At 38.6% G+C, this 14,742-nt stretch overlaps 1 protein-coding gene across 2 annotated transcripts in view; it reads right to left on the bottom strand.

Annotated features, from left to right (window-relative positions):
* Window positions 1-13,637, bottom strand: part of LOC114647308 (annexin A7-like) — a 61,756-nt gene extending 48,119 nt beyond the window's left edge. Inside the window, exon 1 of one of the 2 annotated variants that reach the window (XM_051923469.1) lies at window positions 13,519-13,637. The gene's annotated coding sequence lies outside the window, so the exon portion shown is untranslated. The remainder of the gene's footprint in view (window positions 1-13,518) is intronic. The other variant, XM_028795990.2, reaches the window with a different exon arrangement.
* Between the last annotated feature and the right edge of the window lie 1,105 nt (window positions 13,638-14,742).

Raw genomic sequence — 14,742 nt, 5'->3', positions numbered from 1 at the left:
CAAAATCAGTTCATCAGCAAAGACACTGCCGGTAGCTGGTAGAACTGTTAGATCCTAAAGCCAAAATGATAAGATATCAAAAAATCTTTTCACAAAATGGTTTACTACTGGAGAAAGAGGTTCACAGGGTGGTCCAAGAGAGAAAGATTACACACAAAAGGGAAAAACAACAAATACTAAGCCACTTAAGGACCCGCCAATACAATATAGTCTTGCAACTGCCTATCTTTCTTCTTCTCAAAATTATAAAGCTGCTGAATCCTCCTCTAGCTCCTTGTCAGGAAAGCCATTGCCTTTACTCCACTCCACTCTTGAAGCTCACCTGCCAAGGCTTCACGGGACCTTTTAAGGAATAACCCAACTACCAGAGAAACACTTCTAGATTGTCCAAAAGAGCCAGGTTTCTACTGGCAGTATGGTGTAGTGGTTTAGGCTTTGGACTTCAAATCCTCAGAATGTGGGATCAAATTCCACTATTGACCATGAGCAAGTCTGCTGTGCTCCAATTGGAAATAAAAACAAAATAAATGTAACCAATTGTATCTTCCAATATTCTAAGTCTCTTTGGATAGAGACATCAGCTAAATAAGAATTCCTCAATTCTCCTCAGAGGAGTTTGTTTCCTCATCAGGTGCTCCCCCTGGCAGGACTAGGTGCCATGGTCTTTCTGGCCAGCACCAACCTCTTAACCCTTTAACCGCCAACTCCCTAAATATTCCCCACGCCAGGCAAAATCTGAACAATTTTCGTTTTTTTACATTTATTCAAGCAGTATTGACCACTAAATGTTGTGCAAGTTCTAGAAATGGGCAAACACATACAACTGGAGTACCAGTTATCCATCCAAATGGTGTACCCATTGTCCAATAGTGGTAGGGCAAGGTACACAACAATTTTCTCTGAAAGTCCAAAGTCCTTACATTCATCTGGCAACACTGCTGAAATACTACTCCTAGGATCCTCTTTGCCAGTGTATACATGAAATCTATAAATGTAACCTGAATTCTCAGCTAAGCAAAACATCTTGATACCAAACCGTGCCCTTTTCAATGGGACTGTCGAAACTGTAAGCGGCCCTTCCACAACAATAAACTTTCATCAACTGCAACTGACGGTCCTGGCATGTAGGGCAACTGAAATGTTTCAAATAAATGGTCAATCAAAGGACGTAGCTTGAACAAGCGGTCGCGGTTTGGATCTTTCTTATCTGGCTCATTTCTGTTGTCATTCAAATGAAAGAATTTCAGCAGCAAAGAGAATCGGTTACGTTTCATGATAGCTGCAAAAATAGGTGTTGCATACATAGGATCTGTAGACCAGTACATCTCAATATCTGGTTTTCTGATTATTCACATCAACATCAAAATCCCAATGAATTTTTTCATTTCGTTTTCATCAGTGTCTACCCAAGCACGAACACGGGAATGTGGAGGTAAATTGGGATTTTTCTCAATAAACTGTGCTGCATACAGATTTGTCTGATGAACAAAATGTCTGATCAAATCAGGTGACACAAACAGCTCATAAAACTGCTCAGCAGTGTAATTGTTTACATCAACAATAAAGCCACACGTTGCCTCAAACGGATGCAGAAAAGGTAGTTCACCTCGGGCAGCAGTCCAGTTGAGATGCTGGGGATACACCCACTCATCGCCGTCATCCGATGCGTCTTCATTCGCAGTATCATGCAGCGCACATTGCTGCTCATCATTGTCGCTAAAATCTTCTTCAGAACTGCTACAATCATGATCAGAATTGTCCAAAATTGCGTGCAAAACCTCACTTGAAGTCAGTTTACGTTTCGCCATATTCACAGCTGTCACTTCCGAATCACATCACATAACCGGCCAAAACAACCACAGAGTTGTCGAAATACAATGTAGTAATAATACCCACGCCAAACCGTCAGTTATACTACGCGCCAGGCATTCATATAACCATTGGCAAATGTACCGGATAATTCCGGCAGTATGGCGTTAGCAATAAAACAACGATGCCGGATATATCCGGCAGAGGGCAGTTAAGGGGTTAAAGGGACAGGCCTAGACAGGAACCCAACCCCATTGCTCCCCTGTAGCTCAGACTTTCAACTCCTCTCCTCCAGAATAACTTGTAGTCTCAACCATTACGTGTTTTTTATTTTATGTTATATTTCTAAAAGCTCAAATTTACCCTTGAGACAAATTAAGTTCTGTCTATGTATATATCTGTCAGATTCCTGTCTTCCATATATCTGTGATGGAGAAGAAAAACTGTCGAGGCTACTGATTAAATGAAACTGCAGTAATTTTGTATTGGCTGGGCATAGCTTCAAAAACCATAGTGATTTGGAAGGGAACAGATGAAGTGTTTTGAGTCTATTATTTATTTAAGGCATTACCTTACCCGTCACTTTCTTAATACCTATTTATTTCACCATCTTCTCTCCACTGACTAGTGTGTAAAGCCTGCTAGGTGTGGCACACTACCCTGCCTGCCACTCAGTCTTTTTACAAGCTGTTTAGAAAATAAAACAATAGAGTAGGAGTGTAGCTTTTCAGAGTAACCTGTTTTAACATTTTAAAAGGTATGTCTCATGTACCTTTTAATGTGGTGGGCCAAAGGGTCATTATAATAAAATGCTGCATATATGTGTGTTTTATACATGCATGTGCATAATATTACTGAAAGAGTATAGAGAAATTAATAAAAGCATTTTACAGCCTTTACTTCATTATTTATCAATCTCTCCAAAAGACTATGTTAGCTTCTTACTCCAGGTTTCTCAACCTCTATGGCCTTGACAGCCAGTTTTACATAACCCTTGGCAAGCACAGAGAGCTCCAGGAAGACTAGGGTGGGGTTTGCTTTTGTAAGTTAGTGTTGAACTGGTACTAAAATCTTGACTTTGGTATCGATGCCAATTTTCTGACCTCTGTATTACCTTCCCCAGTATACTGCACAATTGAGCACCTCCATGGTGCGCTGCATTAAAGCAGCAAGGAGGGGTCCCTCGTGAAGGACAGATTGTGTTCAAATCTGTGTTTTGTTTTGATAAGTCTACAAAACAGATGATGTTTTTCCATGTATACTCGGTGTTCAGGGGGTATAGGGATTGAGGAGAAAGCGGACATTTACTTCTGCTATCCAAAATTCAGAAATTCTAGTACCACACGGTTTTAAAATTTGGGGTTTTTGGTACTTTTCCAATATCTGTATAAACATGCAACTTTGTGAAACAAGCACAATCAGAAGAGCAGGGGTCCCCAAGATGAAATGAGCACAGTTAGAAATGGGAAAATTTTGCATAGCACCATTAATTGCTTCAGTGGTCATGTGGTGTGTCACAGTAAATCAGCACCTGAAATGGCTTGTCTTGTCTAATGTTACTCGATTACTATAACTATTTGTCTCTAAGCCCAAATTAAGTAATTATCCAGAACTTGTTTGAGAAAAATCCATCTTCTGCAAACAAATCTAATAACCTGATGGGAAGATTACAACTTCACTACTGCCATTTTACTCTTCACTCTTGTGACTTTCTGCATTTGTTTCATTTGTTGAATTGACAAAAGTAAAACTGTGCCATTATGATCAATGCTGCACATCCTCACTCTGACACACTAACACAGAGTACTTTCAGCAAATGTGTTAAGAAACCCTACAATATGTCTGCATAATGGTACTGTGACAGCCAAGTCAGAAGTTTTTTCTTTTTACTCTTTTAAACAATCATATGTGAGGCGTAACAAATATAAAAATACCAGGCTTATTTAATGCACGATTGGTTCTATCCACCTACTGCACAGAAAAACAGGAAAGCAAAGACTAATAGTCACGGAAATCTGCCTCAATCTAAGAGATAGTTTTGCACTGAAAATTTGCAGCCTTTGCAGTTTTCAGAGAATAGATTTTTGCATTGCTTATCTTGGACACGTTTATCATCAGAGACTGGTGAAAGTCACTTGTCACGCACTTAGCTATTCTGTTCCTCTGCCCCTCCCTTTCATTCAGGAAAGAAATGTGCAAGCCGTACAAGCATTTATAGAATAAAGAAATATTTTAAAAGAACAGTCCAAACAAGTACATTCTTATTCACCCGACATGTCCCAAGATAACCTGTAGCTAATGTTTGAAGTTCCCAAGCTAGTTCACGCCTGGGGTAGCTTTTTTAATGAATCAAGAAGTTCTCTCACATTATGTGAATTTGAACTTATCAGCGGGACAGAATACTGAATGGGCCACATTATAAGGTGGTCTTTTTTTCTGTCTGGAATATTTCAAACCTCAAACACCCACAACAATTTTAAAAAGTTCTTGCTTGGCTAAAGATAAGAGCAGTCACAGTGAGGCGTTCTAAAAGTATATGGTCGTTAGCATGACAACCAGATCTGAAGTAGAATAAGAATTCATATTCATCCATTTTTCTTTTTTTGGGGTCATGGGGATGTGTCATTTGTGGCGGCATGAAATCGGGTTTAAGCTATTGTACAGTCATAGGTGAATTGTGACTATTGCACGCATTTATTAAAAGATTTTGAAACTATGAGAATATGAATTAATACTGCAGAGGTCTCATGGCTGCAAATCAGTCTCGCCTGCCCTGTACGTTTTGCATAATTGTATGTGTTTATTGAAGGATGGGATGAAACAAATGCACTACAGTGTACAAAGATTTTACAGTAATGCACACTGCTAAATTCTTAAATTTCTGCATATTTGTGTATACATACAGTACAGCATAAAGCATATAATGCATACTGTATATGTTGCACTCTGTATGCTGTTATTTGATTTTTGGTGTGTACCTCTCTGAGGAGACATACAAATAAGAAGAGACATGTCAGATTATAGAATAAATGAATCTCTGATCACCAAAGCAGTTACAATTAAAAACATCCACCACTATAGTCCTAAGAGGACATGTGCCCCAACTCTAAAAATAAAGTATAGCAGGAGTGTCAAATTCTGTTTTATTAAGGTACAAAAGTAACACTTTAAATAACCAACATGGGTCAGAATATATCAACAAAAAACTCCTGCCATATTTTCTTTACAAACAAGACACACAGGTGCCTCTCTGTTCAATTGTATTGTCTGGACATCAGCCTTAAAATGGTCTTCTTGCTACATTAGCCCCCTTTTTTTTATTTTATTTTATTTATAGCAGTTTAGGAAAGAAACCAGTAGCCATGAAACCATTGTTGAGTGGAAAAAAAATGACATCAGCTCAAGTGTTTTTGCTGCCCTAGATGAAGCTGTAAATGCACCCCTCCACCTTTTAACAAATGATGCCAAAGAAAACTAGTAGTTTACTACAAATATGAATATAAATTTGACTTAGCATTTTAACAATTAAGTACTGTATATTTTATTCACAAAATGTGTAAATGCAAATAATATATAAAACAATAACAATGGATAAGTTAACAAACAGAATGCCAGCTATAAAAAGTAAACAATATTTAATACTTAATAAAAAAAGGACACACCATGGCTACGTTGGGTCAGGGGTTTTGTATAATTTAAACTTTTCACATTAGTACTGCATATCTAAGAACAATATAAAACAAGTTTATATAGAATAAATATATGTTTCACGAAATGCTATGGTTATGAAGTGTATTGTGGAAGAAAAATTAGACTTAGAGGTCACATAGTTGTTGCACATAAATAGATTTAGTAAGGTAAAATATTTTAATGTTGAAAGCAATCTTAGAAGTAGTATAAAAGGGTTAACAAGTATAGTCTAAGCCAAGGGCGGGCAAAGTCTGTCCTGGAGGGCCTCAGTGGCCGCAGGTTTTGTTCCAACCCAACTGCATAATTAGAAACTAATACTTGCCAATCTCAGACTATTTAATTTTTTGGCTTGTTAGTCTACGATATTAGGTTCTTCCATCCATCCATCCATTTTCCAACCCGCTGAATCCGAACACAGGGTCACGGGGGTCTGCTGGAGCCAATCCCAGCCAACACAGGGCACAAGGCAGGGAACCAATCCCGGGCAGGGTGCCAACCCACCGCAGTATTAGGTTCTTATATTATAGATTTTTTTTCCTTTCCAAAGATATCATCCAAATGATTTGAAGCCTAAAACAGATCATTTTCACTCTAACATTTTTCTCTGAAGTGTTTTATTAAACCAAATTGGGCGGAGTGGTGGCTCGGAGGCTAAGGATCTGCGCTGGTATCCAGAAGGTTGCCGGTTCGAATCCCCGTCACTGCCAAAAGAGATCCTACTCTGCTGGGCCCTTGAGCAAGACCCTTAACCTGTAATTGTTCCAGGGGCGCTGTACAATGGCTGACCCTGCGCTCTGACCCCAAGGGGTTTGCGAAAACTAACAAATTCCTAATACAAGAAATTGTACAAGGCAAAATAAAGAAAAAAAAGGATAAAGAAAAATAAACCTACAAACTTGCACTTGAAGAAAATAAAGGACAGTCAGCTAAATACCACCTCTGAGAAGCCTAACATAATGTGAATTGGAATTTGGAAGACCACCAGTTCAGGGTGCCTGAGAGACTGTGGCAATCCAGACACAGGTGAGAATTTGTTGGTAAAAACAAACTACTTCAATATACTCTGGCATTATTCTGTGCATCACGACCAATGAAAAAAAAAAGGTGTACCTGAAATGCTCTGGTGATGAAGCATACAGAGTTGTCAAGAAAGAGACTGATCACATTTAACCCGAGTGGAAATGCAAATGCATTTTCTATCCACAAAGCACAATCAAGTAAAGTAAAACAAAAAGAATGGTGCAGGGCAGCGGCAGCAGTCTGGTAAGTAGCGGAAGGACCGGTAGCCAAAATTGCCACTTCATTTATATTTTAAAGCTGCACAGAAGTCGAGTGAAAAATTGAACAAGCATTTCCTCCATGAGTTGAAGCGAAGTTTTTTTTATGACAGTGTAATGTCACACCTTCTATTCCCTTTTTCTTGTTGGGTCATTATGAGCAGCCCATTTCTCATGCTAACTCCAGGTTAGTGGCTGTAGTGCATGGTGCAGTGCACAAACACAATGATCACTAGAGAGGCATTTGAATGTGAAGTGTACATGTCAATTACAGATAGAATTTATATATGAAATGCAGAGAAAAGCCAAGCAAAATGACACCTTTTATGCTTAATAAAGGCTTTTTTTTTTTTTTTTTTTTTGGAAAAACAGTTCTTTTGGGCCATACATAACATGTTTTGAATATTGATGACGTGGGCCGCATTAAAAAGGTCCAAGGGCCAGGTCTGTTCAGTGGGCTTTGAGTTGGATTCCTTGGCAGTATAGGAAAGGAAATATAGAAATAATGTAGTGTTTTCACATTAAGAACCTGTGCAAGGTACTTTAAAAAGTAAACTCAATTAACTAAACAAAGAATCTAAATGTTAATAATCAAACAAGACAAAAACAAGAACGTTGATGAAGGAGTTATATATGAGACCTAATTTTTGCAAATCTGTAATACTGTATCCATGGTGTGTGGAGGAACATTAACTACATATTCTTAAACCGTGCCATAGTCCCTTTTTAAAATGTGTTCTGTGGTCTAGCCACCTTCTTTATATTAAATATGGGTCTGACACAGTTAAAACAGGTAACCATAATTAAAAAAAAAAAAATCCCGATTTCGGTTAGTATATCAAAAATAAAAAGGGGGGAAAAAGGTCTTTAAAAAAACAAAAAAAAACTCAAGAATAGAGAATACAGCTAAAACCCAAAGCTGCAAGGTCACCACCTTGCTGTAAAATGATAGCATTCTGTTTAAAGATTTTAAGGATATTTCATTTATTCTATAAACCTTAGTAATACTCAAGATTATACAAGTAACAGAATGCTCAATACTGAATACATTTGGGCTACTTACTGTCATGAGTCAACAGTTTACAGGAGATTGTTTTATTACTACTTTACATTTCACATATTTACGGTAGGTGGGGTATGTCTAAATAACATTCTTGTGATGACTCATGCTGTTAATGGTGCAACTGCTATATAGAAAGCTCAACCCTACTTTGGTTTTTTTAGCAATTTGCCTGTGTTTTTGTAGTTTTCAAACGTTGTCCTCTCTCTCGTATTCAAAAGGCTATTTACGGATTAACGGACTTCAAAAAATAACTGAATGGTTTATACATTATGTCGATTTCCATTTTCATCATGAAAACATTGTCCTTACTGTATAGACATTCACTCTTTTCATTTTCCAATCCTCCTTAGTCCACTACAAATTCACAGGAAGCCGCTGTATTTCAGAGGCAGGAACCGAAAGGTGCAGAACTACAGGGCATGCCCATGTATACAGATGCACATCTGCTGTGTCAAATATGGCAACTAACCTAACACTCTCATCAGGAATCGCCAAGACCATGTTTAGTTCCACTATATGAATCCAGCTCTTAAAGTGATAGCGCTGTTACAAGTCTTAACCAATTGTGCAATTCTGCATTTCGAGTTAGTTTTTGCAGCTTTAAAATTACAGTACAGTGTATTCCATATTAGAACTGGCTGACAGTTACGTGTATTGTCAAAGCAAAGGACACTAAAGCACTTCGGTAATCAATCAGCCTTTTACAAGGGGAATTTTGTTTGTCTAACTTGGATTTTCTTGGGGTTCTTTATTCTTTCTCCCACATTCCAAACTCGTAGACTGACTCTCACTTTTAACCAATGAGGATAAGGGTGTAGGACCGATAGCTTAATCAGGGTTGTCCAGTTCGAATCCTGGAGGGTTGCAGTAACTGCAGGTTTTCCTTCCTAACACTTTAACCAGTGACCACCATCTGCTGTTAATAGACTTCATTTATTTCTCTTTTTAAGATTCAGACCTCTGAAATTTTATTATTAATACTAAATATTAGATAATATTAAATGGCAGCCAAATAAAGACAAATATGAAGTAAGCCAACAGAAGACCATCTAAGTCAGATCCTCAAACACCAGTTTGTTAATTAGAAGCAGATTTTTTATGCTAATTAAATCCATTATTTAATTCCATGACTTGTTGCTGCTCTCATTCTACCCCAGAAGACATTTCCAAAACTGTTTTCTTTTTCTTAGAGCACCAACAAACTTGTGGACCTTTTGCAGACCTGAGCAGATCAACATCACAAAGACCTTAGCCTTTCTTTATTTTCGGATATTGTATGAACAACATGTGTTGCTTGTTCTGTATATTATTGTTTGGCTAACAATTAAGAAAAAAATTAAGGGGCTGAAGTTTTAAATAGCAAGTCAATTAAAACGGAGGCAAAAACAAATTAATTTGCAGCAAACACTGGTTACTTTTAGAAAGCATTTGATAAGGTTCCACCTGACAGGTTGGGCATCAAACTAAAAAGTTGGAGTTCAGAGTGTAATGTGTCAATGTCAGTGCAGAACTGGCTAAAACACAGGAAGCAGAAATGGATGGTGTGAGGAGCCTTTTCATAATTGGGTGATGTTAAGAGTGGTGCCCCACAGGGCCACCTCGTAGGCTGCTACCATTTTTGATATATAAATGATCTGTACAGAAAAATAAATAAGCTGGTTAAGTTTGAAGAGCGTACCAAGACAGGTGGAGTAACAGATAATCTAGAACATGCCAAATTATTATAGGAGGAACTTGGACAGCATACAGGCTTGGGCAGATTTGTAGCAGATGACATGTAAGGTCAGTAAATGTAAAGTATTACATGCAGGAAGTAAAAATGTTAGATCTGAATACACTATGTGGGGTCTGAAAATTGAAAGTACTGCTTATGAGAAGGATTTGGGAGTTGTAATGGACTTTCACGGTCAGCTTCCAGAAAGTATTCAGCAGCCATTAGGAAGGCTAACTGAATGTTAGGTTATATAGCACAATGTGTAGTGTACAAGTATAGGAATGTTATTATGCTTAAGCTTTATAACCCACTGGCTGTATTATCCGCCTTTGGCCGGGAATCTATTCTATGTCAACTGGCCTCACTTATAGTGTCACTGGTTAAATGGATTATTAGTTGTACTGTGTAACTAGGATCTTTTCTGTATACAATATTTGTATTTTTTTCTGGGGCTATTATTAGTTCACATGAGCTGCATACTTTTCAACTTGGTAGTCCTTGGTAGTGTTGGTGTGAAAAAGACTGCAGCAGAACTCCATATTATCAATTAATTTACATTTTTTTTTCCTTCTATTTCCTCTTTGTTTTCTTAACTTCAATGATGATCTTTGATTGGTACAGTGAACAGTGCTGGCTTTGCAAAAACACAAGGCTATATGCACCAATAAATTGATCACGTTTTTATCTTCGATTTATTGTCACATGTGACATATCTGATCCACTGAAGTGCTGGATAATGCCTGGGCTCCTAGTCACACTAAAGTTACAAAGGAGGACACCACTCATTCTCCTCAAATGTTATCTATGGGTCATCAAGGGATCAAAAAGGAAAAATTGGTTCCAAAATCATATAAGTTGATAAACACTACTCGAAGATAAACACTGTGATCCCGAGAGACAATTATTATCCCAAAGTAATAGAACAAAAAAAAAAAAAAAAATTTACAAAATTAAAAAGCAGCAACTGCTTTTGGTAACATGTCACTTTTACTGATGCCTTATTTAACTTTGGTGAGCATTGATGAAATCACCCGGAGCAGCAAACTGGCCTATGAGAATTGTAGTCCAAGGTTACAGATAGGACGGGGATGGGGGGGTAATACATATTAAACACCTTTCTGGATCAGTTGCGCCAAACCGAGTGTGGGGGGGTAATACATATTAAACACCTTTCTGGATCAGTTGCGCCAAACCGAGTACACTCACAGCCACAGCAACTGGTAAGCACTTGCCAAACGGGTCTTCATTAAGCTTCTTCAAACTTTGCTTCTTTTACTTCGCTTCTGCAAGCTTTTGTTTGCATAAACCAACAACACGCCTCATTTCTCCACGCAATCACTGTCAACGCTGTAGTGAAATAGGTGGGGGATGCACTGCATTAGAATGTTCCACTTGCTAAACCATTACTAATGACAAATACCAACAAAAAGTGTTGGTTAATTTTCTTTTTTCTATGCAAACGAATTTCAATTAAATCAGTCAAAGCATATGAGATTTTGCAGTATTTGGTTTGGTACCTTTGGTTTTTCTATTTTGTTTGTGTGTGTGTGTGTTTTTCTTTTAACCCCTAAATATGGACATACTAAAATGACCTCTCTTAGTAGATACCTACACAAAGACCCCCACAAAGGGGTCAACATGGGCACTCTGACCGGTCTGCCCACTAAGCTGCAATGCGTGTTCAGACTCCTCTGATTCTGGCAATCATGTTGTACCCCACACTAATCTACACTCCATGGGTGACAGGGCCTTCAGCTGTATAGCGCCCAGACTCTGGAATGACCTACCGAAATTAACCAGGTCAGCAGACTCCATGAATTCTTTTTAAAAAAAAAAAACAACTCAAAACTCAACTGTTCAGGAAGGCTTTTAGCTCTACTTGACTTTATTACCCTTCTCTCAGTTTACCTTTATGTCAACTTGTGTGTGTGTGCTAGACCATCAATTATGTGGTCTGTTAGGCTTTTTCTCTGAATTTACTATCTTACTCTTTATTTACCTGGTTAGTACAATGCTATATACCCTGCCATTCTTTCTTAAACTCTGAAGTGCCTTGAGCATGGGAAAGGCGCTATATAAATAAAATGTATTATTAATATTCAAAGAAAATGGTGAAATTGAAAATGTACTGTCACAGTTGGGCATTTTTCAACTCAAAGTTGTTTCTTCACAATCATGGTAGATATGTATTTGTTATGTAAAAGTGTTTTCCAAAACCCAGCATTTACCAATATATATGAGAGATATATAGATAAAAAAAAAAAATCTTACCCATGCTGGCACTTATCAATGGAGGCAAAGGGGCATGAGTCACCACTGGATAGTAACAGCCTAAAACTTACAAGTTTGACACGTTTGTACAAAAAAGGATCAGGAAATAATCTTATCACATACTCCTGATATTCTTACCTTGAGAAAAGCAGTATGTTTTTCAATCTGCTTGTGTGCGTACGCACATAAACATAAGTAAATCAAAACAAAACCAACCACACAGGACAAACAGCTTATTACGATTTGGAGAACACCATTTCACTGAGTGAAAGGTTAGCAGAAGTCTACAAGTGCTAAGGTAGTGTGCACAGCTAGTTTTCTTAAAATGACAATTTTTTGTTAAAAAAATCAAATGCATAAGCTGTTTTACAATGTATGGTGTAATCACAAGACGTGGATCCTTACTCAATAACAGTCTTGGAAAAATAGATGCATTTCAGACGTTTTAAGGCTTTTGTTTTCTGGTTATACTCTAGTCTCCATCAACTCCCAAGTAAAACACCAGTGTGGGGAAGATATATTTTTTAAATTAACAAATTGCTGGACACAAACAGTTTTGCATGGTAACTGCATATACAGTATACCATGTTTGTGAAGAAGTAACTTCGACTTGAAAAATTAAGTTATACTTTAAATGGACTAGAACCCCATTCTGGGATTGCCCATAATCCTGAAAAACAAATGGCTTTGATAATGTTTCATTAAAATAGTCTTCTAGAATGTGACAAAAACAACAACAGGGAAGAACATACAAACTCCACACTGTCGCTTCTTTCTATAAAGAATTTCATACTCCATTATAAGCTGTTTACGGATACATGGGCTTCAAAATGGCTTACATGTGGGTGGTTTAATCAACACGTACATATTTAAAAATGAGGTACTCTTCTTACACAAAGTGAATGACAATTGAAGCTCGCTCTTTTTAGAAGCTGACGCATGATGTTATGCGACCTGACGTCCGAACGGCCGGAAAATGGCAGAAGTCCCGTTATCAGGCCCACCCTCTCTCCGGCACCCCAAACGAGGCCCCATCGCGTTCCGTCCGCTTAAATTCCCAACTTTCTTCACCCCACCCCACCAAGCCGCAATGAATGTCGGTTGATATAGCCTTCTGAAAGCCCGGCCTCCGCTACAAGACAAGAACTTTCAGCTGACTGCGGCTCTACCTGGGTTTTCTGCGGCTGCTCGAGGCGGATCACTTCCGCGTTTAATGCGCCTGTTCCCCGGGGACCTCCGGCCTGGCAGCAATCACGGTTACTGAATACCGAGAACAAGTCACCGTCCCCAAACTAAGTCACCGTGTGAAGACCTCGAAAATCTGCTGCCTCTTTGAATTAGTAAACAAAAGTTAAAAAAAATACTAATGACTGTCCGCTGCTAGCTCGTAGGCCGTCAAGACTCTTGGTTGGGTGTGGCGACTTGCACAGCAGTCACACACCCTCGAGAAACAAGCAACAAGCCGACGGCTTTTCCTTTTTCCTCCTTCGGTTGCATCAACTACTGCTTCTGTCAATAAACCTCGCGCGCGCGGCATCAGACGACAACAAGCACTTTCTTCTTGTCGCTACTTTTCATGAACTTCTTGGAAGTAAAGAAATTGCAAACTGAATAATTTTCAAATAAGACCAAAACTCAAATCTTCGAGAATTAACAGCTTCAAACATTAAGACGATACAGCGCAAAAGACCCACCTGATAGGCCCGGGGTGGTCCGCTTTCTTTACGCTCAGTACGGTGCAGTCCGGACAGGCTTGCGGGCTGTAACTGCTTGTTGTAACTACAGTACTTACTTCAATCAGTCCCGTGACGTCACGCGCGTACTGGAATACACGCCCCTTCGCATGCAACGCTGCGAGAATCAAAATGTCTCTGAACATCCGCGTTAAGATTTTATACTTTAAACCAGGGGTCTCGAACTCCAGGCCCGGAGGACCGCAGTGCCTACAGGTTTTCATTTTAACCCTTTTCGTAATCAGCGATCAGTTTTCACTGCTAATTAAATTCTTTTTCCCTTCATTTTAATAGCCCTGTTTTTACGGATTCAATGCTCTGAATTGATTATTTTCTTAATTAAATGACTGCCAAGCAGAAATAAGATGTGAAACGAGCCAACAGACGACTAAATTGGGGCTTCAAACTCCAACCAATTTCATTCCAATCATTTTCTTAATGAGAAACCGATTCTTTCTGTTAATTAAACTCGTTGTTCAATTCCATGGCTTGTTGCTGCTCTCATTTTACCACAGCAGGCATTTCCAAAACCGTTGATTTTCTGTTTTTTCTAAGAACACTGTCAAAATGTTTTGGTGACCTGAGAGATCAATCTTGCTGAGACCTTCACCTTTCTTTATTTTCGATATTGTGTGATGGGCATAGGTGAGCTGGCCATGTGATGGCTTGTTTTGTGTCTCACTATTATTTGGCTGCTACTTAAGGAAAAAGAAACAACAAAGGGGCCTGAGTTAAGTTAATTAAAATTAAGGCAAAATAAGTTAATTAGCAGCAAAAACTGGTCACTAATGAAGAAGAAGGTTAGAATGAAAACCTGCAGTCGCTGCGGCCCTCCAGAACCGGAGTTTGACACCCGTGCTTTAAACCACAGGTGTCGAACTCCGGTCCTCGAGGGCCGCAGTGGCTGCAGGTTTTCATTCTAACCATCTTCTTCATTAGTGAGCCGTTTTTACTGCTAATTAACTTCTTTTCCTTTAGTTTTAATTAACTTGACTCAGGCCCCTTAATTGTCTCTTTTTCCTTAATTAGTAGCCAAACAATAATGAGACATCAAACAAGCCACCATATGACAGAAAAACAGAAAAATCAACAGATTTGGAAATGTCTGCTGTGGCAGAATGAGAGCAGCAACAAGCCATTGAATTAAATAACGGGCTTAATTAACAGCAAGAATCAGCTTCTCAT

Source organism: Erpetoichthys calabaricus, chromosome 2 (genome assembly GCF_900747795.2).
Source record: "Erpetoichthys calabaricus chromosome 2, fErpCal1.3, whole genome shotgun sequence".
Lineage (NCBI taxonomy): Eukaryota > Metazoa > Chordata > Cladistia > Polypteriformes > Polypteridae > Erpetoichthys > Erpetoichthys calabaricus.
The sequence above is the reverse complement of the archived record's forward strand: the minus strand, read 5'-3'. Positions and strand labels throughout refer to the sequence as shown.